The sequence below is a fragment of the Stigmatopora argus genome, chromosome 7, assembly GCF_051989625.1.
Source record: "Stigmatopora argus isolate UIUO_Sarg chromosome 7, RoL_Sarg_1.0, whole genome shotgun sequence".
In the NCBI taxonomy this organism is placed as follows: domain Eukaryota; kingdom Metazoa; phylum Chordata; class Actinopteri; order Syngnathiformes; family Syngnathidae; genus Stigmatopora; species Stigmatopora argus.
In genome coordinates this window covers 17,307,523-17,335,371 of record NC_135393.1, presented here as the reverse complement: position 1 = coordinate 17,335,371, position 27,849 = coordinate 17,307,523, and the positions used below count along the sequence as shown (strand labels likewise).

Below are 27,849 nucleotides of genomic sequence, written 5' to 3'. Positions count from 1 at the left end.
CACACACACACACACACACACACAGACCAGGACCTCACACGCACATTTAGCCCAGGAACGCGTTTGCCGTCCAATTTTTTTCTTTCTTTTTTTTCGTCAAGGTCAGCAGGCAGCTCGGGTTAAAAAGGCGAAAATGACCCAAGTGGGATTCAGTGCCTGACACCTGCTGGAAGCCACCATTAAAAAAATAAAATAAAAAATGCAAGGGAATGTATAGAACAGATGCCAGTTTGGGATTTTTTTTAAGGGGAATTCATTCTGTTCTATAGTTTAAGTAAATTTTTGGCCAATCTAAAGTACTGGGAAGAAAAATGTCTTTGTAATTGGTGATTTGGTTGAATTTTTAAAAAAACATTCTCTATAGCAGGGTTGTAAGACGTTTAACGTCAACTTGATTTTACGTGGACCATTTTAGATATAATATTTAGATTTTTTTTTAATAAATGGATTAAAAGAACTGGATTAAAAGCCCTGATTATTCAGTTTTTTATACATCTAAAACAATGTTTATTTTAGCTTTTTTAAAATATATTTTTAGATTTAACAAAATGATTTTTGAACTAAAAACACAGAAAAAAATGGATACAAAAATTATAATTATTGATTTAAAAGGGGAAAAATCAGGAAATTTAGTATACATCTATACTTAAAGTAAATCATGAGTGGAGACTTTCTGTTTTAGGATCAAATTAAAATAAAGAGTATAGGTATATTAAATTTCCTGATTTTCCCCCTTTTAAATCAATAATTGTCATTTTTTAATCCATTTTTCTGTGTTTTTAGTTCAAAAATCATTTTGTAAAATCTAAAAAATATAAAAAAAGCTCAAATAAACATTGTTTTAGATCTATAAAAAACTGAATATGCAGGGCTGTTAATCCAGTTCTTTTAATCCATTTATTAAAAAAAATCTAAATATTATATCTAAAATGGCCCACGTGAAATCAAGTTGACGTTAATGCGGCCCGCCAACCAACCCGAGTCTGACACCCTTGAACTAGAGGACATTCCTTTTTAGCTAACATACTGCTAACCAAATTAGCATTTCCCATAATCCCTGTGGCTACCTACGACAGCCTGTTACATGCACATAGGTGCCTTTTTAAGCTTTGTTTTTAAACATGACAAAACTTTCACACATAAAGCGACCCCAACCGAGACCCCCGTATTTGACCGGTTTGTAATTGCCCCGCCCACTTTTTAGATTTAGCCTGAACCAAACATGTCAGGTTTGAATCCCCCATTAGACTCCCATCGTCTCCTTCTCCATCTCAACCTGGGTGACCCGGCATCACATCCACATCCCGTCCCGCCTCACCCGGTGGTCCCCGCGCTCACTTAGCCCGTTTAACAAGACAGTGGTTACGCATCGGGCCGCTCCTCACATCGCCTCCCTTGTTTTAGTTTTTCGTTTTTCGTTTTTAAGAGCCTCGCCGGCATGCCCTCACGCTGCGCGAGTATGCGGGCCAAGCGTACTAGGTACCGTTTCTTCATTTTACGACCACAACGACCCCCTTTTTTCTTCCCCCTCGGCCGGGCAAAATAGCGCTAATAAACAATCGGGGTAGCGCCACGCTGCGATGCCCGTAATGGGCTCCTAATTAGCCACTCCAAACACAGAGAGCGGGCGCTTCACGCCTGCTTTTCTGCACTCATCTGCACAAAGCCGGACGAATTGATTCCATTTGCACGCCACTTAATGCGCTGATTGTTTATTGGCACGGCCGGGCTGGAAAACCAAAAGGAATAGAAAGAGAAACGTCTTTAACCTTGGGAGGAGTGCCGATATTAATCAACGCCAACGCCCGCCAGGCCGCAAGACGCGGGCGCTCGCGCGGTCGGACCTTGAACGCGGCGGGGGAAGTCCAAACCAGGCCGGGACTTTGGGAGATGGCTTTGAGTTACATGGTATTTTTTTAGGCTCTTAGTTGTGCCGAGATGTCATTAAAAACATTGCGTTACTATAGATCAGGTGTCAAAGTGGCGGCCGCGGGGGCCAAATCTGGCCCGCCGCATCATTTTGTGTGGCCCGGGAAAGTAAATCATGAGTGCCGTCTTTCTGTTTCAGGATCAAATTAAAATAAAGAGTATAGATGTATATTAAATTTCCTGATTTTCCCTCTTTTAAATCAATAATTGTCATTTTTTAATCATTTTTTTCTGTGTTTTTAGTTCAAAAATCATTTTGTAAAATCTAAAAATATATTTAAAAAAGCTAAAATAAACATTGTTTTAGATCTATAAAAAACTGAATATTCAGGGCTTTTAATCCATTTATTGAAAAAAAAACCCTAAATATTATATCTAAAATGGTCCGGCCCACGTGAAATCAAGTTGACGTTAAAGCGGCCCGCGAACCAACCCGGGTCTGACACCCTTGCTATAGATGTTAATTTAGTACAGTGGTACCTCGACATATGAGCAATTTGAGATAAGAGTAAAGCATTTTTTCAGTATTTTTTATTCCCGTAAGTCAGTGCAAATGGCGGAGCAGTTAGGGTGGAGGCGGGGCCAATAGAGCCAACCCGGGAGAAGAAACGTATCAAAATGTAAAACAAAATTAGAATTAAGTTTAGTGTAAGGTTAGATAAAATTTATTTTTGAGTGTGTCTGCATCGTAATCCAAGTTCATTTCAATTAGTTTGTTATGTTACGAGCGTCTTGCCATGCAAAAAGTCTGATTTTAGTACTATTAAACACATTTTAGCTATTAAACCACTAGTTATGTGTTACTTTGTTAATAGATGGCGAATTAGAACAACTAAAAATGTTTTTCCAATCCAATATCATGTTTTGGTTTTTTTTTTTCAGAGGGTTGGAACTAATTAATTTCTTTTTAGTTCATTTCTACGGGAAACGTTTGTTTGAGTTACGAGAAAATCGACATACAAGCTCACGTATTAAGCTCGTATCTCGAGGTACCACTGTATCATAGCTTCCCGAAAACTGTCGTCAACTATATATTATTTTCAATAATTTTTTGAATTGCTTGTATTACAACAATGTCTCAAACTATCGTGGTTAAAGAAGAAGAAAAGCATTACTTCAAGCTTTTTAAAAAGGCCAGAATGGAGTCATACCTGTGACTCAACACATTTACAAGTTGAACTTTTTCAAATGAGCTTTTACAACGTGATTGGGCGGCCGAAAATAGCCACTGCCAGGTGGAAATCTCAGCCCGTTCTTTGGCTTTAGCCACGACCGAATTCCACAGCGCCGCGACCACGTCAGCTGGTCAAAAAAACAACAGAATGAAATCTCCGAGCGTCTTAGCGTTGATATCAGAATTCTCAGCCACCTTTCTTCTCCGTTTATGGCCATGTTTGGCTAATCTGGCTACCGGGCGCCGACTCCCCTAAGTCGAAACAGGTGTCGCGCTTCTGCACGGTGGAGATCGCATCGCTGTTTTCTTAGCAGATTCTTGCGTGTGAGTTAGGGTCGTCGGCCATGTTTTGATACGGGCGTCATTTTTACGTTAAAGGCGGCTACTTGTCGGCGCTTGAAAAGAAGCAAGCGTGAATTAACGGGGCCGAGGACGTAAAACATGTCACTTGCGGTGCGTGGAGTTCAAACCCCGGTACCGCGTTCTCATCTGCCTTACATTACGGAAGCGAGCCGGCGCTGGATAGGGTAGAGACGCCCCCGGGGTCGACGGATTGGGGTCTGCGTACGAACGAACTCGGTGTACTCCTGGCAAAGATTAGTTGGAAACAAATTGTTTTTATCTGACGCGAAACATGAGATGAAGGCGCTCTGCCAAGTTGGGGAGGGAGCAAAACGTCTGTTGCGCAGGCAGCGAGACGTTACAAACGGACTTTGCGTCCAGTCCAGATGACGGTGTGTTTTACGGTAATCCCTCGTTTATCGCGGCTTCACGACATCGCTGATTTTTTTTCTAGGGGATTTTTTTTTTTTTTATTACATTTTTTTCTTCAAAAGTAGTGATTTGTTTGACGATTTCAAGTTAGGGAATGTGATTCATTGTTGGTTTTTAGTTGTTTTAGGATTTGTTATTGGGTAAACAGGAAGGTTAGAGAACTGTTTATGTTGGGAAATCAAGCATTTTGAATTGAATTGAATGTTTGTTGATATTATACAAGTATAATGAGATTTAAGGCTTTGCACAAATAATAACAACAAACGGGCAAATAAGTAATCAATAAATAAGTAGTAGTCAACATAGATTAGTAGTCAAGATTGAATAAGTGGTCACATAAATAAGTAGGTATAGAGTGACTTAAATGGAGAGGAGTAAGTCTAAATGAAAAATGAATAATAGCTATTAGGTTATAGCCACTTTTAGACATTTAAAAATGAAAGTTACCCCTGAGTGAGCAAAACAACCCCCCCAAAAAACCCATAGTAGACTCCGTGGTCAAAAGTTTTGAAGAACTTCACCATTCTCTAGAACAAGGGTTGCGGGCTGCGTTAACGTCAACTTGATTTCATGTGGACCGGACCATTTTAGATATAATATTTCGATTTTTTTATTTTATAAATGGATTAAATAAACTGGATTAAAAGCCTTGAATATTCATTTTTTAATAGATCTAAAAGAATGTTTATTTTAGCATTTTTTATATATTTTTAGATTTTACAAAATGATTTTTGAACTCAAAACACAGAAAAAATGGATAAAAAAAATAGCAATTATTGATTTAAAAAGGGGAAAATCAGGAAATTTAATATACATCTATACTCTTCATTTTAATTTGATCCTAAAACATCAAGTCGGCACTCATGATTTACTTTCCCGGGCCACACAAAATGATGCGGCGGGCCAGATTTGGCCCCCGGGCCGCCACTTTGATACCTGTGCTCTAGAATGAGAAAGCGTCTTAAAACTTTTGACACCGCATCTGTTTACAGGAATCTGCGTCCGTCCGGATTTATTCCGGAATAGTCATGAAACTTGGTTCCATATCAGGCAAAAGAAAAATATTTTTTAAGATATTGACAAAATTGCAAAAAAAATATTTTTTTTTAAATAAAGCGCAAGAGTTGAAAATAGTTAATTAACAATAGAATATTATTCCCTTAAAGCTGTCATTCCGTCTTGTATTTTTTTGTACCTGTCATCTAATCGTAGGGTGGTTGCGTTTTGTTATTGTCAACGATGGGCGACCAATCCGTGTCGAATGAGGTCAGTTTGCATCTCTTAGTCAAAATAAATTGGACGTCCACCGCCGTCGAGGGCGCAGAATTACCACCTTTTTCCAACCGACCCTCCCGCTTGCGACGTGATTTACCGTCCTGTGTTTTGTGTGTGCGTACGGCGAGCTACATGAAAGGAACCTTCGCCTATAGTCTTTCCAAAAAAATTGGAAAAAAACCAACAGCGGTGAGTAAATTCAAGTCAAGGCAGATCCAGACTGGGCCTTGCCAAGTACGTGTCTGGGGAGGAGATCTGGTCGGCTTGGACGCGCTAGAAACGGACGTCACCTCGGAAATTTATACGCCGTGCTTCGGGGAACGGCGGCGGCGGCGGCTTGTAAATTGAGCGACGTTAGCCGTCCCTTTTCTTTTGTCTAATCTTCCATCTTTGCTCGCTCACCTTTTTTTTCTTGAGAGTTGTTATGTCTTACATCTGCGCTCGCCCCCGGCGCTATTGTTAACGGCGGAGGGAGACCAAAACAAGGGGGAGGAGGGAAGTCGGCAGAGGAAATCATTTGCCGCTTTTGGGGGATGTGGGGAAAGTGGCGAAAAAAAGCGGGTGGAGGGACCATCGGGGTAAATATGCGGGGTTTTGGACAGCAAAAAGTCAATATTTACAAGTACAGGATTCGTTTATAGTCGATGAAACTATAGAAAAAGATGAAAAATTGTGACGTTAAAGTGAATGAAATGCGCCAATGTTCAGTATTAGTTTAACTTGTTCAAATATGTATCAACATATGTAGCTAAAGTTGTCTAAAATGCTGTTAGATTTTTTTTTATATTTATTGCCTGTTTGTTTGTATTTGTGCACTTCCTGGTGGAGCTTTAAATATCATTAAAATATATAATGACAATAAAAAGCATTCAATTCAAGAGATTACGTAGAAAAACAAACTTTTAAAAGACCTGAATTGTTCTACAGTTATTTTAATATACTTATAATTATTATTTTTTTTAATCCTAATTTTTGTATTTAAAAAATTACAATTATTTCATTCCAATCAAATGAATAATTTATATTTTTTCAATTTGGAAGAGAAAACCGTACATCGATGAACAGTTAAAAATACATTTATTGTTCGTCATAAATAAGAGAATAGGATTAGGATTAAAACATTTGTTTAAATGTAGAATAGGATTAGGATTAAAACATTTGTTTAAATGTACAATAGGATTAGGATTAAAACATTCGTTTAAATGTAGAATAGGATTAGGATTAAAACATTTGTTTAAATGTAGAATAGGATTAGGATTAAAACATGTGTTTAAATGTAGAATCTAAAATATTTTTAATAAATCAACGGCCAATTCATTAAAAAAATGAATAAAATTAGTTCACCTTTCAACCCACTCAAATTGTGGCAAATCGTTTTTTAAATCTTTTTAAAATTATTATTATTATTACTGCTCAATACAATACAAAAAGATAACTACAATGAAAAAGTTAAAGTATCCCGACTAAAGGAAGGGATTATAATCCAGTACGTGTCTGAAAACAAGATGTCAGCAGCACAAAGGATCGGCGCCGAACCCTGATCGAATCATTCTACTGTATAAATGTCGCTAATGGCGGCGCGCCTTTCAATAATGCACGAGCGTCTTTTCCCGTCACATCGCGTTTGCGGCGACACGCCCCGCAAGAGCCACTCGCGTCCATTATACGGAATCCTGAGTGGCTCCGGGGTCGGTGGGGGCGGGGCCTACCCCCACGGGAGCGCCACACGACTCTAAAAGGGGAGCTCGGGAACCCCCGGCGGACCTCTTCCATTTCTTTGAGATCCTCCGCCATATTTGGCCATATTTCAAACAAATGACTTCCTGCGTCTGCTTCCGACGACGTTATTGTGCGCGGATGCTACGTTTTCCTCGTCGCTAGATTGCCGGCGACGGCGCCGCACGTGTTGCCGATGGCGAACTCAAAAAATATTTACAAGGGGCAGGAGCGTTCTATTAATGCCATTCATTCAGTCATTTTGAAAAGCACTTATCCTGGTCAGGGTAGCGGGGTGCTGGAGCCGGTACACCGTCGATTGGTCGCCGGTCTTTTGGTTGCCCGGAAGGTTATTGATAATTACCATTTAAATGGTTGCTCAAATTCCCTAAATACAAACTGCGAATGACTATTTAGTCATACTTAATGGCCTATTAATTATTATGCTAAAGAAAAGCTCAAAATTTCCCGGACTTGTATTGTTTTATTGTTGGAGAACTTGTTAAGAAGACCCTGACTGACGTCGCTTCTTAAAGGGACAACGCATGTACATACAAACTCTTCTACACTCACACGTCGGCTCAGTGAAACTGCTCATGGCCATTGTTGGCTTTTATTGATGCGTAGACCGTGTTGTTTTACCTTGTTTTGTTGCCAGTCTTTTGGTCGTCGGTCTTTTGGTCGCCAGTCTTTTGGTCGCGATCTTTTGGTCGCCCGGACCGCGACAACGGGCGACCAAAAGACAGTTGACCAAAAGACCGACGACCAAATGACTGGCAACAAAACAAGGTAAAACAACACGGTCTACGCATCAATAAAAGCCAACAATGACAAATGCCAACGGCGACCAATCGACTGCACACGGCTGGAGCCTATCCCAGATCACTCAGCCGAAAGGCAGACGACACCTTAGACAGGTCGCCAGTCAGTCACAACCATCCACCGTCCCATCACATCACCTCTGAACGCAAATCGACCTCACTCAATCATTTCCCACAGCGCTTATCCTCACAAGGGTCACCTCACAGGGACAAATATATCATAATCCACAATCAATTCAGTTCAAATAAAAATATAACATCAAATTAACCCATTTTTTTCTATTTTAAAACATCACTCATCACCTCCAACTTAGCCAACGCAACTTTTCAGGTGTCCGTTGCCCCTCGGTGCCACCCCGTTAAACCCGCCCATGGATCAGGGACAGTATGATGATTAAAAGCTAGCGTTAGCACCCCCCTAAACCCAGTCGTCCTCCCTTCTGCGTGCTCCCCCTCTCATTAACCTCACCCCTGATTGCCCCCAGGACTCCCGCGTGCTAATTAGAGGTAGGGGGAAATATGTCTACAACCAGCGCACCTCTGCACAACACACACACACACACACACACACACACACACACACACTTGTCAGAAATTCTTGCGTTCAGCCCCGAGGCGAACGAATGAAAAGGGCCGTCCGTCTGCTGTTGTGTTTCATCCGAATGGGTTCAAGCCCGGCAGGTGACACAACGCAGCGCTGTTGATTCCTTGTCAGACGTCATCTACGCGCCACGTTAGCGCCGCAGACGCCAGGTTTTTTTTTGCAATTAAAAGTGCTCCGAGTGTCAAACTGTAAGATTTTTTCCCCCTTTACGAAACCCGTATTCTCTACTTTTTGATATTAGCCAGAAAGGGATGTCGCTAAAAGATTATCCTGAACGTGGTGTGTACACTAAGTCGGAAATAAAGTAGCGTGCTTACTAGCGTAGCACATGTTACGCCTAATCCATTCAAAAGATGTCGAAAGCAATTATTTTGATAGTTTACTAAACGGCCCGTTGAAAAATGTAATTATTTACAGGTCTGTCGCCGTAAATTTGCATCAGGACCAAAAAGTTAGCATTAAGAAAATGAAAATTCCGACTACTATGTAACCAGATCATTGCTTTCTAAGGCAAAAACACTCGTCTGTAAATATTTTATTTTCAATTCCTGACAAAGATTACATTAGGCAACAACTAAACGGATCTCAGATTTTCTCTACCGCGCCATTTTGTCCAAAATTAACTATTAAATATTAAATTAGCATTTGCAGCCATACCTGTTTCTTTCATCAACGCTGTATGTCATTGTTAGATTTTTTTTTAAATAAAACAAACGGGTAGAAGACTAAGATACTTTCTCAAACTTTTTAACAATGTGCAATATCTTGGATTGTGCCATATTTTAGAATGACCTTCCCCAAACGTGACTTTTTAAATGACTTATTTACATTTTTTATTGGGAAACACGCACTTTGTGGAGTAGCACCACTAATTTCGTTATAATAAAGGCTTTTGATTTTTTTCAAGTCCTCCAAAAATCCTATTTTTATCACTAAACAATTAGCAAAACAGTTGTCGCTGAACTTGAACATCTATTCGCTGTCCAATCGCAGTTAAACAGAACATCAAAACACTGCCGCCTCTCCCATTTCCTTCAATTTTGCCAATTTCTCTGCACTCAAAACTTCTTCAAACTAGATATTCACAGTATAGCTGCACCAAACCTCCACTAACCTCAATCAAAAAACCCTAAAAATATCTTTACCCCCAAACCCACCATATGACCTTAACATTTCCCTTTCTGTTTCCTAGCGACCGATTTCTAAACAAACAAACAAACACCATTTTTTCTCCCCACTGTGTCCACTATTTTCCAACAAGAGCACCACGTGTTATGGGACTTGTACAGCAAATTGCCATTTGTACCTGGACGGGGTGAGACGGGGGAGGCTAAAGATACAGTAGGTACAGGCGGGGGGGACACGTGGATGTGCTTGAGCATAAGAGGGAGTATTTAAGAGCACTTGAGTGCCAGCGTGGATGTAGTCCCCCCGTCCCCGCGGACGCCGGCCGGCCCCTCCGCACCGTGGCATGATTTTTCACTTTAACCGGCGCCTCTCCGCGACACGCTTCAACGCTCCCCCTTTTTATTTGGTGTGGGGGGCACACACAATTTGACCCATTTGCCCCCCTGCTACGGCTAGTAAATAATTCCATTGTGAGGGCCATTAACGGCGAGTCCCGGGTTAAAGGGGAGGGGCATAGAGGGGTCTCGGATGGGCGAGTGATAGCGCAATATGGTGGAAATTAGAGGAATAATGTTTGTTTTGGTTGTTGGCCGTACACGAAAAAATCTTGATGAGTGATTGATTCGATTAGCGGAACGTGAAAATTGTTAATAGGGAGATGATAAACTAATTTTGCTTTAAATCAAATGAATTATCTCTAGTAATAGTTCTCAATTTCAGTTAATTATATGGATTCATATTGACACTTTGTAGTTTAAATCATTAATCGTAAGAATAAATCCAAGATTTTTGCCAAAAGCGCCCACAATATGTAAATTTTACATAACTTAACGTCAAAACATAGCGTGTAAACTGGTAGGTATGCTAATGCTACGATAACATCATAATAATTGTCAATTGCAGTTAATTAAACGGAATCATATTCTAGTTTAAATCATTCATCGTAAGAATAAATCCAATATTTTTGCCAAAAGCGCCCACAATATGTACATTTTATATGATGTAACGTCAAAACATAGCAAGTGTAAACTGGTACGTAAGCTAATGCTAAGATAACATCATGTAAAGAGCAATACTTTCACCAGTATGGAAATATTTTCCTTTTAAATGAGATTTTCTTTTAACTTACCGAAATGTCGGATCGGTTCTCGCTATTGGCAGATCTTTAAAATCAGGTGACCTGGACCCTGGCCAAAAAATACATGATGGGACATCCCTGGAAAAGATACAAATCATAATAATAAATAAATAATAAAATACTTCTTCCGCCCCGACTCTAGATTTATATTGCGGCGCGGGGCAACAAAGAGCACGCGGCGTCTTATAAGGTCATGCTTGCCATTGGCCATCCCTGCGGCCGCACCAGTCTTAGGGAAGGCCTGCGCGCACCTCTTTGATGGTCACGTTCGTGCGTGTCTGTGAGTGTGTGTCTTTGTGTGTGTGTATGTGTGTAAAAGGTGAGCGAAACAACAGAGGGACTGTGTAATCCTTTGACATGCCTGTGGAAAAATACAAGGGTCCATCTGACGGTGGCCCGCCGGCCAGTTAGTGTGTCCACGGATCGGGGGCAACACACACACACACACACACACACAAACACACACACACACACACTTACCTCATTGCTAAGATAGATACATTTCCAGCCTGTGTTTTGACACACACACACACACACACACACACACACACACACACACACACACACACACACACACACACACACACACACACACACACTGTGAAATGTCGAACACGGAATATCATCTGTTACATGGCGTTGCTTGTTCAGGTTTATGGAATCAAGATTTGGGTCAGAAAAACTTCTGGCGTCTAAGAAAACTGCGAGTAACAGGCAAAAAAATAAAAAAATAAGGCTAAGCAACATGATGATTCATTCGTTTTTGCGTTCCGGTTATCCTCACAAGGGTTGCCAACCAATCGCATGGGACAATGAGACCAAACAACCAATCAAACTTCAGGCTAGGGACGATTTAGCATACAATTAGCCTAGCCTGCATGTTTTTTGGGATGGCGGAGGAAACCGGAGTACCCGGAGAAGACCCATGCAGCCCCTCGTTCTCACGACTTGACGTTCTCGGTTTCCCGACTTTTTGCTCGCTGGCGCCACCTGTCTTTTTGTATGCGAAATACATTTATTTTCCTCGCTACCTTTCTTCCCAGTCGAATTAGATTGGACAACTATCGTCATTAATGGCAGTCAATGAATTCATACTTATAATAAAAAACCTTTTAAAACCCCGATCTTTATTCGCCCTATCCCGATCTTTGACCGATGTCCAATCGCGTGATCGGAACGGGGACATCCCTCATAACATTGCTCTCGTTTTATTATACGCTCGGAGTCCTGCCAGAGTGAGAGTGACTGCCAACTCGCTGTTTCCTTCACTAGCCCCGCCTCTAAATATTCGGGCCGCAACGATTCGAGGACCGGAGACGGTTGGGTTTCCACGGAGCAAAAACACGAGCGAGTACGTGCCTTTGACATCTCCTGACAATGGAGTCTTTGTTGAACATCTTCTGGGAAGACTTAGAATGCCTTGGAAGTGAAATTGGAGCTCTTTGCTGACACGTGTCCCTCCATTGTCCCGTGGTAGTGGTTTCTGTTGCATCCATTAAAAACCCGAAACTGACGCTTGTTTATTTCCGAGTCACTGTTTGTAGAAACATTGGCAGTGCTTAGGTTAATCGGCAGGTTGGTATGAGTTCTTAAGGCAGATTTCTTCATCCAGTTCTTGGGCAGTCAATCAGTCATTTCTTGGTGGTGGTATACTTTATGGTGGTATATATTTTAACTAGGTCTACAATGTCTTCTGTGTCTTGTGTCTGTCTTGCTACAGCAACCAAGAAAATTTCCCGAAAACGGGTTGAAATAAAGTTCTAACCTAACCTATACGATTAAAAAAAAATACTCGACTACAGATAATAATCCCTACCATGGCTTGACTGTACAGTCATTGGCTAGCTTCTCAACCTCGATTTTCACCGGTTTTAGACGGTATTTCATCAGTCTGTACCGTTTCTGGAATAGTCTGGAACCCCCCAAGCGTAAACGGTGTCAAATTTTGCAGACATTCAGATCACTAAATGGCTAAATCAGATGTTTTTTGGGTGGAGGGGGCGTGTATCCGTTTTGTGTGTAGATGTTCAGACCGCCATTTTCTTTATATAATGGCCCTAAAGTGTCCCGGAGAAAAATCGACGGAGTGTAAAGGCTGGCAGTTGGGGGAATCGGCGGAATAATTGAACTCCTTGTAAAATTTAAGTTACCCGTCCCCGATCGCTAAGATGATTGGAGTCTTTGGACTCCTTAAATCTAGCCGTAAAGCTCTAGATTTTTCTGACATCGGAGATTTTTAGTCTCATCGCGCATTGACTGGCGTTGTTTGCTAAGCGACGTCATTATCGCGAGGCCCATCGCGATAATAAGCGTATGGACTTATCGCCCGATCGACCTATAAAATGTCCAACGATAGTTTTTACTATTTTGGCTCATTGTCCGATTTTTAAAATGGCCAGTGATTTAGTTTCTCAGGCTGTAGTTGATTCCCCGTCATCACGATTTAGTTGAAAAACATCTATCATCATTGGAATTTTAGCAAAAAACGTGAAGTCGACTTACATGAATGAATTTCGGGGGCCGCGCTGAGTGATGTGGCGGGCCGGATCTGGCTCCCGAGCTGACGCTTGGACACCTGTAACAGATATGAATGTCACCTTACATCCCAGAGGCCACACCTGAATACCAAGTGTTCATATCTTGACTTAAATGAGCCAAAATTTCATGTTATGGTATAGTGGAGTGTTTCATTTTATATAAGAATTGAGTAACCTATCGAGGGTTGTTTGCTTTTGTCTTCCCTTCAAAATATTCCGAAAATGATGCACACAAATGTCCTCACAATAGGATAACACACAACCACTTGCCAACAAGAAGTAGTATATACTCCTCTCGTATTAGCGAACGCTTCGCCATTCGCACTAACTAACGGGAAAAAACACCCCAAAAAATGCAAGGCTCCGCCCAGTGCTTGTAGAGACTTTGTCTGCTTGTATATCAAAATTTGTCTCGTATCTCAAGATAAATATTTGCCTGAAACTTTACTCGTATCTCAAATTGCTCATATGTGGAGGTACCACTGTAGTGCACAATAACAACAACAAACAGACAAATAAATAATCAAAATAATGCCATGTCATAAATTGAGCAATCTTGATTGTATTGTTTCTGGACATCTCTTTGTTCCGCAGTTTTTTTCACTAGTGCAAAATAAAATATTTAATAACGCACCATACTTTTGGCAATATAGCTCGATTAGCGCTGTTCCCGCCCCTTTAAAAAAATATTAGACATCACATCCATCTCAACGTGGAAAGCCGCTATTGAGTCATCATCGTGTTGAACGATATACCGAAGAAAAGTATTTCAAGTTGATTTGTTTTTATTATTATTATTATTAATGTGGCCCACGGAGAAAGAAAAAATGTGGAAACCTCCTTGCGCTAATACATCTCGCGATATAAATTCCCAAACGCAATAAATATAGATTTTTTTTGCCTTACAATGAGGGAAAAGCTAGCCGTAGCGGAGCGGCCCGGCGCTAGCAATCGTGTCTGCCTACGCGGTAACGGCGGGGCAACGGCGGGGGCTTCTGGGAATTCGAAGAAGCTCTGGGAAATTCGGTGGAGGAAAAAGAGAAGCGACCGGGTGAGACAACATTGAGAGAACGATTAAGGTGGAATAAAATCAGCTTTTAAGCGCTGCCTTTTGTCTATCGATCAGGAAGCAGGTTAGAGGTCTTAGAGGGCTCGTACCTGCTTTGTTGTTCAATTCACGTCTTTACGGCGCTTGATAATTGATTTTTTTTTGTTCCTTACAAAGAGAAGAGGGAAGCCAGAAGTAGGCGGAGTCAAAAATTGGGCGCGGGGACATTTCAAGGATCTATCATAAGCCATTATGTGTGTAAACTATGGGTTTTTAATTTAAAAAAATTGGTTGTTACTGGTGGAAGGAATGTGTACGGGCAAAATGGATTGGACGAATGGTCGCTGAAGTTCATGTTTAACGATAAATACATTTTGAAAACCCGATTATGGGATTTCGCGTGACCGGACGTTTGGTCGAACGGACGTTTGGTAGAACGGACGTTTGGTCGAACGGACGTTTGGTCGAACGGACGTTTGGTCGAACGGACGTTTGGTCGCCGGGTTCGCTCGCTGTCAAATTTTGACAGAGTTTACTGTTGATATTTTGATATTAGATATTTGGATATTAAACTCTCTCTCTCTCATAATTATAATTTTGAGAGCTGGTTTCAACAGTAACAACCCGGCGACCAAACGTCCGTTCTACCAAAAGTCCGGGGACCCAACGTCTTTCGACGAAATGCCCGAGTACCGGGATTTCGACACCCAGTCATAGACTTTGATTGGTTGATTACACAATTAGGAATATGTTTAACACCAACTTCAATTTACTAAAAGCAAGAGGAAAAAATCAGTTTTGATTAATAATTAACAAAATATTTAAGGAAACGGCCAATTTGCATTTTTGGGTTCAATTCTGGTACACGAATCAATAGATGGATTTGTTGTTACAATACGATTAGAGTTGCGCACTTGTTTTTTTCGTTATCCTATCGTTTCCTTTTTTTTTTTTTTTTTAGAAATTCCCCCCCAGGGATAAAACTTTGCACCCCCTGTTTTAACCGATCCTACCGTTTGGTGCCCGACGTTAAAAGACGTCCGTTTTGAAAAGCGCACAAGGCGAATTCCCTCTTCAAATGAACGATGATGGATGAATATCGGTGGGGCGCAAAGGGAGAGGCAAAGACGGGGTTTGTGTGTGTGTGTGTTGGGGTGGGGGGGTGCTGAGTTTAGTGGACCGTGAGGAACAATGAACATCTCAAAAGGAGAAGTGGAGTGAAATAGATTGAGTGCGCCAAGGGCCAGATGTGCGGCGGACGGATCAAACATCTGCCGGCTTGGCGGTCTCGATTGACCCCCGTCGACCGACCTGTGTTGTGGAGGTTTCACTTTTGGTTTTTTTGGGGTGAGGGTCTTCCAACTAGTGTAGAAATACTTCATCTTAAAGGCGAATACGTGAACAAAATGATCCTTTTTTTAGTTAGGGTTGCCTGCACTGATTAATCAACAATCAATATTGATCGATTATCGAAGTATTTTTCTTGAAATCAGTATGTAGTAAGGCTTTTTTTCTTAAAAATTACATAGTATAGTAAGGCTTTTTTCTTTAAAAAAAAACGACATAGTATAGTAAGGCTTTTTTCTTTAAAAAAAACGACATAGTATAGTAAGGCTTTTTTTCTTTAAACCTGACATAGTATAGTAAGGTTTAAAAAAAAAAGACAGTATAGTAAGGCTTTTTTCTTAAAAAACGACATAGTATAGTATGGCTTTTTTCTTAAAAAACGACATAGTATAGTAAGGCTTTTTTCTTAAAAAACAACATAGTATAGTAAGGCTTTTTTTCGTAAAAAACGACATTATAGTATTACTTTTTTCTTTAAAAACGACATAGTATAGTAAGGCTTTTTATATATAATCAGATATTTTTGATAGCAAATATTCTCATTTTCTTTTTCGTTCCTACTCTTTTTTAAATGAATTAGTTTTTATTTTATTTTAAAAAGTATAGGCTCCGGCACCCCCGCGATCCTTATGGCGACAAGCACCAAAAAGAATGAAAACGTGACGAAAAAATATCTTATTTTTCAATGCTTTGACAAACGAAAAAAAAACGAAAAATTTGTATTTCCGGCGAACAAACGTTCATTCGCTGCCGCCCCTCCCAGTTCAAATAGATTGAACATCTTCCCCCTCCAATGGCATCCAATGCGATTCCCTTGATAATTGCACTATTGAAATGAAAATGATGGAAAAAAAATCAAATAAAAAATAACCCTCCAGGGTTAATTTTACACGTCTCCCCGTTCTGAACATTTTGATGGTCCACGGCTTTTCTTGCCGTCTAAGTTTACCGTCCAGGACGAGCGGCCAGATGGTACCGCTGTTTATTTTGGCAGCGCGTAATCACCGCATTCGGAAGACGCCGCTTCCTGCCGCGGCCGCGCCGTCGTCGCACGGGTTGAAGCGATCCGGCACGCCGTACCAAAGTTTAAAAAATACAGTCGCTTGAGACGCAAGCACGAATTAAAATCTGTATTTGTTATTTTGCAACACGAAATCCATCATGTTGTTTAACATCGAATTTGAACATTGAACATTCGCCGATGGGTTTTGGCGCCGCCGCCATGAAATTAGGAAAAAAAAAATGTGATTAACGAGGTTAAAGTCGATGTATGACTTTAATCAGGTAGCGACGTTGTTGCTAGCTTTTTTTCGTTTTCCTTTTTTTAGTTCAATGACTTAGTTTTATGAAAAATAGGTTAGCTACGGCACCCCCACCATCTTTATACGTGGATTAGAACAAGAAAAAGTGAAGAAAAAAACCCTCTTATTTTTCAATCCTTTTTTCATGTCAACAAAAAAACGAAAAATATCAAAATTGCCAAACTGCCAACCCTCCAAGTTCACATAGATTGGACGTCTTGCCCCTCCAATGGCGGCCAATGCGATTCCCCCATATCGGGGGTGTCAGACTCGGGTTGGTTCGTGGGCCGCTTTAACGTCAATTTGATTTCATGTGGGCCGGACCATTTTAGATATAATATTTAGATTTTTTTGTAATAAATGGATTAAAAGAACTGAATTAAAATCCCTGAATATTCAGTTTTTTATAGATCTAAAACAATGTTTGTTTTAGCTTGATTTAAATATATTTTTTGATTTTACAAAATGATTTTTGAACTAAAAACACAGAAAAAATGGATTAAAAATGACAATTATTGATTGAAAAGGGGGAAAATCAGGAAATGTAATATACATCTATACTCTTCATTTTAATTTGATCCTAAAACAGAAAGTCGGCACTCATCATTTACTTTCCCGGGCCACACAAAATGATGCGGCGGGCCAGATTTGGCCCCCGGGCCGCCACTTTGACACATGTGCCCTATATAAAAAAATACGTCTATAGAAGAGTTACTTTTACGCGACGTCAACTAGGGAATTTTGTTCATTGTACCTGGACTTTTGGTCAATTTAGGCCTGCTCGTTAACGTGACGGACGCGGGGTCCTTTGGGGGGGCTCCCGCGGAGGAGGGGGGAATGGGGGTTGCGAGTTACCCAGAGAAAAAGAGAGACTCCAGTTAATGGTTTTGCATCAAGCTGGCAGCATGTCAATAGCGCCTCTGATCACATTAACTAAGGAGTCCATTAGCTTATTCTCTTTGCCACACGAGGAATGTTGAGAACGCCAAATGTCCAAGGATTTTACTTCAGGTGACTACATTGGATTTCTTTGGACACTTGGCCACGGGGGTGCCATGATTGTCCAAGATCCAAAAAAAATAAGGGTATTGCTATAGACTTCAATATAAGGCTAAGGAAAGCTTCAGTTTTTTGACGGTTGGAAATCGTCCCTGCCTGAATTATGCTGTTTATTAAGGGTTTTGTGTATGTATATATATGTGTATGTATATATGTATATATATATATATATATATATATATATATATATATGTGTATGTATATATATATATATATATATATATATATATATATATATATATATATTTTAGTTAGCTCTTATTAGCTTATGTGTTGTCCAATCAATTTTGACTCCTAAGGATTGCTCAATTTTTTTCCTTTTAGTATATATATATATGCAAATTAATGAATATATGTATATATATTTATTATTTTTTCATTTGATGTATCGTTTCTCCTCACAAGGGTTGCAGGGGGTGCTTGAGCCTATCCCAGCCAACTTCAGGTAGTAGTAGTTGCCAGCCAATTGCTTATTATAATACTTTTTTTTCTCCATTCGTTCATTTTCTGAACCGCGTATCCTCACATGGGTCCCAAGGGGTGCTGGAGCCTATCCCAGCGGACTTCAGGCACCAGGCAGGAGACACCCTAGCCAATCATTTGGCACAAGAAGACAAACAACCAATCAACCAGCTACCCTAACATGCATGTTTTTGGAATGTGGGCAGAAACCGGAGTACCCGGCAAAAACCCACACAAGCCCGGAGAGAACAGAAGTCTGGTTTTGTGCTTGAACAGGTTTTAAGGGTTTGTTAGCCAACGTGACGGGCAGTTAAAGAGACAAACCCGAGTCATTTGCATGAGCTGCATCGGGTAAGGAAGCATGCTTTTTTTGCCAAAACACCAATCGGAACAAAGGAGACGTGATCCGAGGCGAGCGAGTTGTCGGACGCCATTTCACAGCCGCCCGGTTGCTCGCCCCCGGGCAGGTCGGCGGGCCCCACATCTGTCTGGCAGACCCCCGCGACAGACGTGGCGTATCATCCTCCATTAAATGCCAACGGTCATTCCACCTTTCTTCTTCTTCTTCATTTTCTCTGAGGCATTTGCTCTGGTGGCGCGCTAGCTAGCTCCACCGAGTTAGCTCTCGGCCGAACAGCTGGGCGAGGCCCGTTGGCGCGGCCTTGCGAAACCAGCCAATCAATAGTCGGCGCAGGTTCTGAACTCCGAGGCCTCGTTCTCTTCTCTCCTCGCTCCTCAAATGGCTTCCATGTGCCGTCCATCTGCAGCCATGCTGGGCTGCGTCCAAACGACTGTCCTTTCCACTTTTTAAAGATGGCTCCAGAACAAAAAAAATCCGCCAGGCGGAGGTCAGGAGGGTTAGATGAATCAGGGGTTAGGACATTTTTTTGGGGATCGCCCCCCACCCCTTACCCCGAAATGACAGATTTACTCTTCGCCGCACATAATGAAAAAAGACAAGTCGGCAGGGTGAGACAGGAGGAAAAAAAGTTTACCTGGGGCCACCTGGATAATGGGAAAGGATAGAGCGTGACTTCTCCTGCAGTGGTGAAGCCCCCCGCCTGCCCCCTTTCACAGTCTGAAACTGGACAATAAATCTTCTTGGAGTCGATTGGTGTGCCTTTAGCACCTTAACAACTAACACACAGCCATGAGTTAAATCAGGTTGAACGGTGAGGCCCGAGCGGTGAAACATTCCCAGAATAGTTGACTCAACCTGATGCTCACTGTAGTCCTGTTTTTCAATTTTCTGGACTGTGCGTCCATCTGGAGTCGAGTTGAACTTGTTGAAAGAGGCTTCAGAAAGTAGCTTTCACGGTCTTGCTGTGCTAACGCTAACGTAAGGCTCCTCTAGTTTAGCTAGCTGCGTTACAGTCAGCTAACTTTTTGAAAAAGGCCACAGAATGCAGCTTTGCACGGTCTTACAGCGCTAACGCTAACATAAGATCTTGTCGAAAAAGGCCTCAGAAAGCAGCTTTGCATGGTCTTGGAGTGCTAACGCTAACGTAAGACTCCTCTAGTTTAGCTAGCTGCGTTACAGTCAGCTAACTTTTCGAAAAAGGCCCCAGAAAGCAGCTTTGCATGGTCTAACAGCGCTAATGTAAGATTTTGTCGACAAAGGCCTTAGGAAGCAGCTTTGCATGGTCTTGCAGCGCTAAAGCTAACGTAAGACTCCTCTAGTTTAGCTAGCAGCGTTACAGTCAGCTAACTTTTCGAAAAAGGGCCTCAGAAAGCAGCTTTGCATAGTCTTACAGCGCTAACGCTAACGTAACACTCCTCTAGTTGAGCTAGCTCCGTTACAGTCAGCTAACTTTCATAGCATACACACAGGGTTTCCTCAGTAAATGTCCCGTTAGCTTAGCTGTGCTACGAATAAATCATTTCATCCGTTGTTGAATCGAATCCTCATAGTAAAATTGTCCAAAGAATCCATGTTGGATTTTCCATCATGAAATATGGAATTGTCCTGGTTGTGTTCACCCAAATTTTTCTGTCCATTTTTTCTTCCACGTAATGGAGTACAGCTGTAAAGCACGGATGACTAATCCGCGGCAGACATTTCCTTCCCGCCGTACTCGGCGTGTCGGCGTGAAGCCGTTTTTTTGGCAGAAGGACAAAGACCCCGACGTAGCCCGACGCGGGGTCAAAAGCCCGCGATGTAGCGCGGCTGCGACCAGCTATTTAGCATGATCACACGGTGCAAATTTGAACCTCTCTGATTCTTACAAATGTCCTCCACCCACGTCTGGACGCGGCTACTGATTTCCCAGCGGTCCATCAGAGAGAAAGCAGCAGAGCTACTTGCTCACTGCTCACCTCTGACCCGCGACCGGGGAGCCAATGGGGGAACGTTGGGCGTCTTGGGAGCTCTTGGCCTCTGATGTGATGGCTCCAGGCAGTGAGCTTTGTGTGAAACCATCCCCCGTGGCACCTTGCTCGCCACTCCATCTTCTCCATTATTCATACGGCCCCGAGTCGGAGTGGAGAGGGAGAGCCGGGAATATGGAGAGAAAAAAAAAAAAAAAAAAAAAAGGGAAGAGGCAAGGTTCAAGACCTTCTCAGATCACAAGGAACTTCTGCTTAACCTTCCTTGAAGTGACGAACACGGGGATACAGCCATGTTTTTTTTTTGTTTTTTTTTTTTAAAGAAACCAGATCTGAGAGAGGGATGGAAATCAATGTGGCTTCCCTCGGGGGCACGATGGAGATCACATCCACTGCAAGGTGATTGGTCAATCAATGCGGTTCCCATGCTTCACTTTGCCATTGTGAGAACTGACCGTCCCCAACGTGATCAGTTCAAGCGCCCTTGTTGTTGTGGAACTGTCATCCCGAGTTCACTGGATTTTTTTTTTTTTTTTACATAATGAGGGTCTCGGTTTTCCCGCATTTGGCTGCGAAGGCAAAGCGGTTGTTTTAACTCTGTGTATCTCGAAAGGTTATCATAACCATTCTGGTTTGGTTGTCAAAATATGTCCTTCCACTGAAGACTGCAATTCTCCTCTTGAAGTTGTTTTGAAGACGATCCAAGAACGAGTCAAGGGGCTTTTTTGGGGGGAAGAAATGAGACTTGACAGTCAAAACGGGTGCCAAATGATGAATTCTGTTGCTTTACTCCCCCTGCGACCCTTGTGAGGATAAGCGGTTCCGAAAATGAAGGCATAAATGTCTCTGTCTATCAAGACTAGGGCCTAGGGAAGTCCCCCATTGGATCAGTTGATCAGAAATGACGTCATTTGGTGGAAAAATGTTGGGTTTTTTAAACATTTATCGACATTTTTAGTACAAATCATGAACCATGATTACTTTAAGAAAAAAGCCATACTATACTATGTCATTTTTTTTTAAAAAGCCTTACTATACAATGTCGATTTTTAAAGAAAAAAGCCATACTATACTATGTCATTTTTTAAGAAAAAAAACTTACTATATATTCTGTCGTTTTTTTAAAAAAAAAGCCATACTATACTATGTCGTTATTTTAAGAAAAACGCCTTACTATATTATGTCGCTTGAGAAAAAAAGCCTTACTATACTATGTTGTTTTTTGCGGGAAAAAAAAGCCTTACTATACTATGTCGTTTTTTTTAAGAAAAAAGCCTTACTATACTATGTCGTTTTTTAAAGAAAAATGCCTTACTATACCATGTCGTTTTTAAGAAAAAAAGCCTTACTATACTATGTCGCTTTTAAGAAAAAAAAAGCCTTACTATACTATGTTGTTTTTTGCGAAAAAAAAGCCTTACTATACTATGTCGTTTTTTTAAAGAAAAAAGCTTTACTATACTATGTCGTTTTTTTAAGAAAAATGCCTTACTATACCATGTCGTTTTTAAGAAAAAAAGCCTTACTATACTATGTCGTTTTTAAGAAAAAAAAGCCTTACTATACTATGTTGTTTTTTGCGAAAAAAAAGCCTTACTATACTATGTCGTTTTTTAAGAAAAAACCCTTACTATACCATGTCGTTTTTTAAAGAAAAAAGCCTTACTATACTATGTGTTTTTTTAAGAAAAATGCCTTACTATACCATGTCGTTTTTAAGAAAAAGCCTTACTATACTATGTCGTTTGAGAAAAAAAGCCTTACTATACTATGTTGTTTTTTTGCGAAAAAAAGCCTTACTATACTATGTCGTTTTTTTAAAGAAAAAAGCCTTACTATACTATGTCGTTTTTTTAAAGAAAAAAGCCTTACTATACTATGTCGTTTTTTTTAAAGAAAAATGCCTTACTATACTATGTCGTTTGAGAAAAAAAGCCTTACTATACTATGTTGTTTTTTGCGGGAAAAAAAAGCCTTACTATACTATGTCGTTTTTTTAAGAAAAAAGCCTTACTATACTATGTTGTTTTTTGCGAAAAAAAAGCCTTACTATACTATGTCGTTTTTTAAAAGAAAAAAGCCTTACTATACTATGTCGTTTTTTTAAGAAAAATGCCTTACTATACCATGTCGTTTTTAAGAAAAAAAGCCTTACTATACTATGTCGTTTTTAAGAAAAAAAAACCTTCCTATACTATGTTGTTTTTTGCGAAAAAAAGCCTTACTATACTATGTCGTTTTTTTAAGAAAAAACCCTTACTATACCATGTCGTTTTTTAAAGAAAAAAGCCTTACTATACTATGTGTTTTTTTAAGAAAAATGCCTTACTATACCATGTCGTTTTTAAGAAAAAGCCTTACTATACTATGTCGTTTGAGAAAAAAAGCCTTACTATACTATGTTGTTTTTTTGCGAAAAAAAAGCCTTACTATACTATGTCGTTTTTTTAAAGAAAAAAGCCTTACTATACTATGTTGTTTTTTTTAAGAAAAATGCCTTACTATACCATGTCGTTTTTAAGAAAAAAAGCCTTACTATACTATGTCGTTTTTAAGAAAAAAAAAGCCTTACTATACTATGTTGTTTTTAAGAAAAAAAGCCTTACTATACTATGTCGTTTTTTAAGAAAAAAGCCTTACTATACTATGTCGTTTTTTTAAAGAAAAAAACGCCTTACTATACCATGTCGTTTTTAAGAAAAAAAGCCTTACTATACTATGTCGTTTGAGAAAAAAAGCCTTACTATACTATGTTGTTTTTTGCGTAAAAAAAAGCCTTAATATACTATGTCGTTTTTTAAAGAAAAAAGCCTTACTATACTATGTCGTTTTTTAAAGAAAAATGCCTTACTATACCATGTCGTTTTTAAGAAAAAAAGCCTTACTATACTATGTCGTTTTTAAGAAAAAAAAAGCCTTACTATACTATGTTGTTTTTTGCGAAAAAAAAGCCTTACTATACTATGTCGTTTTTTTAAAGAAAAAAGCCTTACTATACTATGTCGTTTTTTTAAGAAAAATGCCTTACTATACCATGTCGTTTTTAAGAAAAAAAGCCTTACTATACTATGTCGTTTTTAAGAAAAAAAAAGCCTTACTATACTATGTCGTTTTTTTAAGAAAAAAGCCTTACTATACCATGTCGTTTTTTAAAGAAAAAAGCCTTACTATACTATGTGTTTTTTTAAGAAAAATGCCTTACTATACCATGTCGTTTTTAAGAAAAAGCCTTACTATACTATGTCGTTTGAGAAAAAAAGCCTTACTATACTATGTTGTTTTTTTGCGAAAAAAAAGCCTTACTATACTATGTCGTTTTTTAAAAGAAAAAAGCCTTACTATACTATGTCGTTTTTTTAAGAAAAATGCCTTACTATACTATGTCGTTTTTTTAAAGAAAAATGCCTTACTATACCATGTCGTTTTTAAGAAAAAAAGCCTTACTATACTATGTCGTTTTTAAGAAAAAAAAGCCTTACTATACTATGTTGTTTTTTGCAAAAAAAAAGCCTTACTATACTATGTCGTTTTTTAAGAAAAAAGCCTTACTATACTATGTCGTTTTTTTAAAGAAAAATGCCTTACTATACCATGTCGTTTTTAAGAAAAAAAGCCTTACTATACTATGTCGTTTGAGAAAAAAAGCCTTACTATACTATGTTGTTTTTTGCGAAAAAAAAGCCTTACTATACTATGTCGTTTTTTTAAAGAAAAAAGCCTTACTATACTATGTTGTTTTTTTTAAGAAAAATGCCTTACTATACCATGTCGTTTTTAAGAAAAAAAGCCTTACTATACTATGTTGTTTTTGCGAGAAAAAAAGCCTTACTATACTATGTTGTTTTTTTTAAAGAAAAAAGCCTTACTATACTATGTCGTTTTTTTTAAATAAAAATGCCTTACTATACCATGTCGTTTTTAAGAAAAAGCCTTACTATACTATGTCGTTTGAGAAAAAAAGCCTTACTATACTATGTTGTTTTTTGCGAAAAAAAAGCCTTACTATACTATGTCGTTTTTTTAAAGAAAAAAAGCCTTACTATACTATGTCGTTTTTTTAAGAAAAAAGCCTTACTATACTATGTCGTTTTTTTAAAGAAAAAAGCCTTACTATACTATGTCGTTTTTTTAAGAAAAATGCCTTACTATACCATGTCGTTTTAAGAAAAAAAGCCTTACTATACTATGTCGTTTTTAAGAAAAAAAAGCCTTACTATACTATGTTGTTTTTTGCGAAAAAAAAGCCTTACTATACTATATCGTTTTTTAAAGAAAAAAGCCTTACTATACTATGTTGTTTTTTTAAGAAAAATTCCTTACTATACCATGTCGTTTTTAAGAAAAAAAGCCTTACTATACTATGTTGTTTTTGCGAGAAAAAAAAAGCCTTACTATACTATGTCGTTTTTTTTAAAGAAAAAAGCCTTACTATACTATGTCGTTTTTTTTAATAAAAATGCCTTACTATACCATGTCGTTTTTAAGAAAAAGCCTTACTATACTATGTCGTTTGAGAAAAAAAGCCTTACTATACTATGTTGTTTTTTGCGAAAAAAAAGCCTTACTATACTATGTCGTTTTTTTAAAGAAAAAAGCCTTACTATACTATGTCGTTTTTTAAGAAAAATGCCTTACTATACCATGTCGTTTTTAAGAAAAAAAGCCTTACTATACTATGTCGTTTTTTTAAGAAAAAAAGCCTTACTATACTATGTCGTTTTTTAAAGAAAAAAGCCTTACTATACTATGTCGTTTTTTTAAAGAAAAAAGCCTTACTATACTATGTTGTTTTTTTTAAGAAAAATGCCTTACTATACCATGTCGTTTTTAAGAAAAAAAGCCTTACTATACTATGTTGTTTTTGCGAGAAAAAAAGCCTTACTATACTATGTTGTTTTTTTTAAAGAAAAAAGCCTTACTATACTATGTCGTTTTTTTTAAATAAAAATGCCTTACTATACCATGTCGTTTTTAAGAAAAAGCCTTACTATACTATGTCGTTTGAGAAAAAAAGCCTTACTATACTATGTTGTTTTTTGCGAAAAAAAAGCCTTACTATACTATGTCGTTTTTTTAAAGAAAAAAAGCCTTACTATACTATGTCGTTTTTTTAAGAAAAAAGCCTTACTATACTATGTCGTTTTTTTAAAGAAAAAATCCTTACTATACTATGTCGTTTTTTTAAGAAAAATGCCTTACTATACCATGTCGTTTTTAAGAAAAAAGCCTTACTATACTATGTCGTTTTTAAGAAAAAAAAAGCCTTACTATACTATGTCGTTTTTTTAAGAAAAAAAGCCTTACTATACTATGTTGTTTTTTAAGAAAAACACCTTACTATACAATGTCGTACGAATCATGAACCATGATTAATTTCCATGGCGGTTATTAAATCTATGAAAGTTATTGAGTTAAGTTAACAAGTCAGAAAATAATTTCAGTAGAATGCAAAACATACAAAAACAGCTTGTTTTACAGTAATGATATACTATGTATAGAAACCCCATTAAATGTCCAAACCAAAAAAAATCGTAATCGAATCCTTTGGGTCGCAGACAAAAACCATAACCATCCGCATCCCGTTCTCAATCACTGAGCCTGAGCATGCTGGGTAATTACTCCCGACACTTGCATACTATAACATCGTTAATCCCCCCCTCCCCCGCCCCCTCCAAGCTAACACCGCCGCACACCGAGGACTTTAATAAAGCTGGCTCGGCTAATGGCACGGCTAGCCTGATTTGTCTGAACTGACAGTCGCTCCCTAACCCGCGACAAGACCATCATTTGCTCATCGGCGTCGTCAGCGATTTGCCAAGCGCTAACCCCCACAACCCCGCCCCCGAAGCCACTAAACACACGCCTGGCCCCGTAACGTAGACGAACGCAAATTAGGACCGCCCGGCGGCCGCCGAGAGAGATTAATAAATACAGCCGTCGTTAGATTAATTCTAAGCGACGCCGAGGCTGGCGGATAAAATAAACGAACGGCGGTGGGCCGTCTACCGGTTGAAACGGGGTAACCCCCCCCCTGTCTTGGCCGCGGTAATTATTTGCTAATAGTCATTAACCTGGCAAACACGGGTTTAGCCGCATTGTTCAATAGGACTCTGGGACGCGTAATGACAGACTCGTATGTCATAGCGCTGGGGGACGTGGGGGAGGTTTGCGGGATTGATGAGATTTTACTGGTAGAGAGAGAGGTGGGGCATGCCTGGAAAGGAAAGCAAAGGAAAGGAAAGGAAGAGGGCCACATTAAGCTAATTGGCAGATGAGTGCCTACTTGTAAAAAGTGCTGCTAATGGCATATTTGCTGCAAAGCTTAATGCGAGGAAGCGCACTTGACCATGTTGACTAAGGTCGGGAGTTTTTGTTGTTGTTGAGGTACAGGGTGTTCCAAAATCTTTGACTCCATTGGGAGTCCATTTCATAGGGCAATGATTTGGATAATTTTTTTTCTTAAAAAACGACATGCTATAGTAAGGCATTTTTCTTTAAAAACGACAGTGTATAGTAAGGCTTTTTTCTTTAAAAAGGACATAGGATGGTATGGCTTTTTTCTTTAAAACAACAGTGTATAGTAAGGTTTTTTTCTTTAAAAAAACGACAGGGTATAGTAAGGCTTTTTTCTTAAAAAACGACATTGTATAGTCTGGCTTTTTTCTTAAAAAACGGCATAGTATAGTAAGGCTTTTTTCTTTAAAAAACGACATAGTATAGTGAGGCATTTTTCTTTAAAAACGACAGTGTACAGTAAGGCTTTTTTCTTAAAAAACGACAGTGTATAGTAAGGATTTTTTCTTAAAAAAATCCCATAGTATAGGAAGACTTTGTTCTTAAAAAACGACTTAGTATAGTAAGGCTTTTTTCTTCAAAAACGACATAGTATAGTAAGGCGTTTATTTCTTAAAAAACGACATAGTATAGTAAGGCTTTTTTCCTAAAAAATGAGTGTATAAAGGCTTTTTAAAAAAAAATAACGACATAGTATAGTAAGGCTTTTTCATTAAAGATAACATAGTATAGTAAGGCTTTTTTCCTTAAAAAACGGCATAGTATAGTAAGGCTTTTTCTTAAAAAATGACATAGTATAGTAAGGCATTATTCTTTAAAAACGACAGTGTATAGTAAGGCTACACGACATAGTATAGTACATCTTCTCACTTTTCAGGTCAAATAGAAAAATACAGGGCCAGTCCTTGGCACAGTAG

The 27,849-nt window shown here is 39.2% G+C and overlaps 1 protein-coding gene across 3 annotated transcripts in view; it reads left to right on the top strand.

The window, feature by feature from the left end:
* The window catches only part of bnc2 (basonuclin zinc finger protein 2), a 187,370-nt gene that overhangs the window by 136,407 nt on the left and 23,114 nt on the right, over positions 1-27,849 (top strand). The window lies entirely within an intron of this gene.